The 6,000-nt window shown below is 44.8% G+C and overlaps 1 long non-coding RNA gene across 5 annotated transcripts in view; it reads left to right on the top strand.

The window, feature by feature from the left end:
• The window catches only part of LOC146370039 (uncharacterized), a 56,607-nt gene extending 50,833 nt beyond the window's left edge, over positions 1-5,774 (top strand). For all 5 annotated transcript variants that reach the window (XR_014797342.1, XR_014797343.1, XR_014797345.1 and 2 more), the window contains one exon: positions 2,786-5,774. This is a non-coding gene — a long non-coding RNA (uncharacterized LOC146370039). The remainder of the gene's footprint in view (positions 1-2,785) is intronic.
• Positions 5,775-6,000: the final 226 nt, after the last annotated feature.

Consider the following 6,000-nt stretch of genomic DNA (forward strand, 5'->3'; position numbering starts at 1 on the left):
AATCTGTGTTAATGTAACTGGATTCTTGAGATGAAATGTGAGTAATTAACATATTTCATAATTTGGAGAAATTATAACTTTGTCCCCAAACTGCTCAACGTGAGCGCTCCCTCTGATCAGAGATGGGCAGCGTTACTGTAATACGATTCCTTTTTTTGAGTAACGAGTAAAGCAGGTAATCAGATTACCGTTACTTTCCCGTAAGCACGCTGCGTTACTGCGTTACTAAAACTGTGATTTTTTTGCGAGAGTGTCTCATGACAGTGACGTAAGCGAGTGCGACGTTCGTGACAACAGCTGTGTGCAGATCAACAATGGATAATATAACGAGTGCGGAGAGCATGTGACCGTGCAGCGTTTAAAGCGTGGAAGTACTGACCTTACTTTGAGTTTGATTCTGTAAAAAGTGACAAAAACATTAGTGTCCGCTGTTCACTGCGTGGAAAGAAAACTTCTTTTTACAGCGAAAAAAAACCTAAACGTCCAAGCAAGCACCGAGTGCGCTGCCGCTGGAATGTGACATTCACAGAGAAACTGTTTGTTTATATTTTATATGATTGATTATGTAGAAAAAGTAGAATTGGGCTGAAAGATCTATCGCTTTGTTACCTATTCAGGTTGTAAATCGTGTTTTTAAAAAGTAACCAATTAACTAAGTAACTAATTACTTTTGAAAATAAGTAATCAGTAAAGTAACGGGATTACTTTTTGGGGGAAGTAATCAGTAATTAGTTACTGATTACTTTTTTCAAGTTCCTTGACCAACACTGCCTCTGATATCCGTATTTCTGATCCTGTCCATCCGGGTCACTCCCAGTGAAGTGGGTCGGTGGTTCGATCCCTGTGTCCTGTACATCCATCTATCCAAGTATCCTTGGGCACATTTTTCCCGAGGTACGCGTGAGAGCGTTACGTTAAAAGTGCTTAGGCATGTGTGTGAAAGGATGAATGAGGCGTGTAGTTAAGAGTGCTTAACGTATGTAGAAAAGTGCTCCATAAGTACCAGTCCAGTTTCCCATCCACAAAGACACAGAGCCACTCTGATGTTCTCTGTACTCGTCCGTCAACACTCTCAACGTAAACATCACATCTGTGGAGGTCTTTCACGCATGAAGCCATACCACTGCTCACTGATCGCCACCCCTCTTCTTAACCTAGCTTCAAGTCTTTCCCGTAGCTTCACGGTGTGGCTCATGAACCTCTGTGGTTGCTTCACTTCTGCACTTCACCCTTGTTCTTGAAAATAGGTACCATTAAACCTTTTCTGCTTCCCTCATACACTCCTCATCTGGTTAGAAAGTCCACTGCCCTGTCTCCTGCACATCTCCACACTTCCACAGGTCACCTGGACCAGCCACTTTTCCACTCTTCATTCTCTTGATACTTCACTTCCTCCGTACTAATCCTGCACTTCCAGTACTACTGCTGTACTTTCCCAGTCATCTGGTAATTCTTCCCTACTATCCTGTCTCGTCTCGTCTCCACTGGAATTCTTCCTTCTTCAACTTCAACCAGTTAATGCCTCTGCCTTCACTTGCATCTTCTTCTTGATTTCCAAAGTTTTCATGACCTGATATTGCTCCCAGGTTCCATAGCATGCAGTCCACCTCTTAGCGACTTGCTCATCTCTCTTGTGCCACCTTATGTTCCTCCTAGTTCATCACAGCCATTTGCAAATTCCAGTATCATCTGTCCTTCTGTATTTCTCTCCATAACAGCATTCCTATCCAACGCCTCCTCATTACCCCTGTAGCTGTGACTGCTCCTTCACATCAGGACCAACATGGGACACTTTCAAAATCTAAAAACTCTCTTTTACTCCTCAGCTTTTAAATCAGAGACTTTTGATTATCTTAACTGTGCAGCACGTTGGTCATCAGTGGTTGTTTTTAATGTGCTATAAATGAATTTGACTTGACTGTTCCGCTCACCAACATGTCCGTTTAAGTGTGCTCCAGTCACTACTCTGCCCCGGGGGCACATCACTGAACCTCCTCCAGAAGTTGATCCAACCTGTGGGGCATGTGCACCGACAGCATCCAGCATCTGCCCTTTGACTCCCAGTTTCAAGTTTCATGACTGAGGAAAGAGCGCAGCCTTGGTTTCTATATGTGAATGTGGCGCTGTGATTGTTGCACATTATGCAGCTGGCTGGTGAACTGCACTGTAAAAGCCATAAAGATGTACTTATGCGAGGGCGTTGTTTGCATTTGGTTGTTTATCTGCGTGTGAAGTAAAAGCAGACGCCTCAGTCAGCATCGGCTCATTTCTCTAAGAGGCTGCAAGATGTCGCTGAAATCTCTCAAGGTGAAGCTGCTTTCATGCGCGCACCGCACGAGTGGATGCTATTTAGCTTTTCAGCGAATCCGAGGCCGCAGAACAAACACATCTCCTTCTCTTTATCGGCGACTCACCCACACATACGCGCTCACTCTCCAGTTCTCACCTAAAGGTGTGTGGTGATGCAGCTTGTGGCAGGTGGTGCACACAGCGGTGCCGCAGTGTGACTAATAGTTGTTGCTAAATGGCGTGAACATCCTGTGCATCTGTTTGATGAATCTTCCTGTGCTCGCCTTCCATCCCTCCCTCTGTCCATCCAATTATACGTCCCTGTCTCCAAGTTAACCACAGGTCATGTGAAATAACACACGACTCAGAAGAAAGCCCACTGATCAGCAAAGTGGAGTGTTCTACGTGACTCAGCAAGAGTGACACGTAGGACAAGAATATAAGCTTACATAAAATAATCGTCACCACTTCACATCATTCCTGTCTATATTTGCAGGCGCAGATGGGAGCAGACGGACGGACGGAACGGCAGCGAGGATGACATCACTGTTACCCGTGGGAGCCTGGGCCTGTCATTCTTGGTGTCACTTCCTGGGAGAGAATAGAACAGGAAGCCAGCGCGAGAGCCGACAACGAGCGCTCCCCTCACCTCCACAAGGAAGCCTTTTTCCCCCGAGAGCAAAATGTGTGTCCGCTTGTGTCCCTCGCTCACTCCTGCATTCATCGCGCAGAGGGCTGGTGCTGGTTCAGAATTTGTGTAAGCCCTGATTGTTTTCATTTCCTTTGAGCTCAGGTCTGAGCCTTTTGCAACAAATCCTTTGAAGAGCTTGTTATTTTACACGTCAACGGTAGTTAAAATAAGTCAGAGTGGTGACTTATGGGTACGGATGCAGTAAGCTGTGCCTCTGCAGGCTTTATTTTGCTGCCCTGGGTCAGCAGTGTTTGGGGAAAAGATCCGTTTGGAGGGATAAAAAAGAGAGGAGGGTGGATTTACAAACGTGGAGGCCACTGTGACGTCACCTGATGGTGTTGGACTCTGGGTCGGGGTGAGGCTCGATCCCTTGGCCAGTGCCACACTCTGCTTCTATGCTGGAGCTTTCCCAGATTGGACAAAAGGGTCGAGTGAAAATTGGTTAGCAAGCTGCATGTGTAGCTTGCATGGCTCCATCCATAATTTCTGATTAGTCCTTTTGCTGAATGGTGTAAGCCTCAGATATTTGTCAGGTAACTCTGTTTAACTCCAAAAGGCTCCAACAGGAAAAGTCCAGTTTGACTCCAGTCTGCACAGAGCCCTCAGTTAAACCCTCAACATCCACTCGTGTTACCAGATCAACAATTATTCATATGGCTATTTGTTGATATTGTGTTACTGCTGTAAAATGCAGGGACGTGGCTGCGGCTCAGAAACTGCAGCGAGTCATCAGGAAGATCGAAGAGCTTCTCTTCCTGTTGAAGTGTTCTCATAAGATAATGGCTGAAATAAGTTAGTAAGCTTTGTTGAAATGCCAGCTCGTCGTGAGCTTTGATTTTCTTTTTTAATCATGAGGCTTTGTGATGATTCATGTCTGTGTTAAGGTGCTAACGTGGCTGATTCAGAGCTGCTAATGAGTAGATGTGTTGTTCTACTTGTTTGTCTTCATGCTCTAAAACGCTGCATCCAACTGAGCAACTCAAATGCAACCTGCTTAGTGCGTACACAGCATCTTTGTACTATTCATCACTGTGCAGGCACACAAAGCAGGCACACGTCCTGCTACCTGAATAGTTTTTGCACAAATCCTGAACTCAGACAGGGCGCGCTGTGGTTCAGGCGCTGGCAGGCTCTGGTGAGTCTGTGTTTAAAGGATGGAAAGATGACTGCGACGCAAAAATGAAATTAAAAATGTTCACGTTTCGGTCCCCGGGGCATTATTCCTGGCTGCCCTACTGTGGATTTACTTCTGCCCTTTGACCTCTCTAACCAACACAAGTGCATCAAAGCTGAGCCCTCCCTTTGAGGACCCGCATGGGTGTTATAGATGTAATGTCGCCCTCTTGTGTGTGAATTTAAAATTACAGGATTCAGGCTGAGTTTTTAAATAATATGCAAAACACTGTCTGGTGAACGTCAGCACTTCTCAGTGTGAGATCGTAACATCGGATGTGGGCAGCTGTTAGTTGACTCCGCCCTCCAAGGCCCCCACCTTTCTGCAGCGCCGACAGCGTAAAGACTTTGTGGCCTGGACACACCTCTGATCATCTGACACCCATCTTTCAAACACCTGGAGGGCCGCTAGGACAATGATGTACTGTTAGATTTGTTGTCATGACGACCTTGTTGGTTATGTAAGCACTGGGCTCTGGTTCCCACAAACAGTGGTGCACGCAGATCTTTGTGCTGTGACACTAGAAACCACACACACAGTCACAGTTTGTACGTCCCTCCAGCTGCTCACGTGTCACCCTGCAGTGTCTACAACGAGCCATTTAACCCTCAGCGATGATTCGTAACCCTGTGCCAGCAGCACGTGTGCTTAAGGTGAGGCCTGTGGCCGACTCGGGGCAGATACTTTGTTGCAGTCTAACATCAAGAATTTGGGTGGCACAGTTTCTTTCCAGTAATTCAGGTGAATGTTTGCAGGTATCCACACAGACTTCAGACAGGCCTGCCTTTCCTAAATGTTAGCATCTGTAATCAGGATTACAAGAGTAGACAGGTTTCTGTGCTAGAGGTATGATATATGCTATGATAGCAATAATATTTTAAAATGAAATAATATAAATAAAAATCTATGTAGTTGTTCTTTTTGTACGTGGTTATAGGATGTTCAGTGTAGTTCCCTTGCTTCTGTAGATTTGATAATGATACCTTTACATTTCCTTTGTTTTTGCTCATAGTTGTGGGGTGAAAATGTAATATTGTGACAGTAAATATGGTTTAGTCTAGAAAATTAGGAATTTGCTGTGCAGAGCATCGCAGGCTGGAGTCAAATTCCTGACTCAGTCTAGTGCAAAGCACACTTTGGTTTAATGTTGAACTATTTCACAAAGAAGAAGTGCTGAAACCAAACTTTAATCTCTAAAATCTCTAAACTGCAGTTTTAAAGCAGAATAAGGTGACATTGTTCTCCCACCAACCTTTGGTTTCAAATGTGCTGAATCTGATTTAATCATCGAGTCGTTTTGTCCACGTGAAGCAGTCTGACACAACACTGCACTCTGGATCAACATCTGACTTATTGATCTTTTAATCGTCTTTCTATTAGGAGGTGAATGAGTTGGTTTTTTCATGTTCCTACAACATAACGAGCCTTCTATAAATCACTACTTACTTGTGACCCAAGAAATTTCAAAATATTATGGTCAGTGCTTCTGATCTGTCCTGAGGGGTAAGTGTTGGGACTTTCCTACAGTTGTATTGGCTTTGCTTTATAACATGTCTGAATAAAATTGCCTACTTTCAAATTGTATATAACTACTAGCTGTTAACCTTCAGTGGCAACAAACATTGTGGTTAGCTTCCTGTTTGTGTAAAAACCATGCTATCAGCTGCAGTTATCTCTCTTTGTTGGTGCATGTAGTGGCGAAGCACAGATCAGGGCGGAGATCTGCAGTTCATCTCACCGCTGCAGCTGTGGTGACCAAACGTCTTCTCCAAGAAGCTGGTTTCACGTGGTGGTTTAGATGTGTGCTGCTCTTGTCTAGCACCATTTGAAATCAGTGTTCTTGGGG

Source organism: Perissodus microlepis, chromosome 17 (genome assembly GCF_051167445.1).
Source record: "Perissodus microlepis isolate ML-2025 ecotype Zambia chromosome 17, ASM5116744v1, whole genome shotgun sequence".
Lineage (NCBI taxonomy): Eukaryota > Metazoa > Chordata > Actinopteri > Cichliformes > Cichlidae > Perissodus > Perissodus microlepis.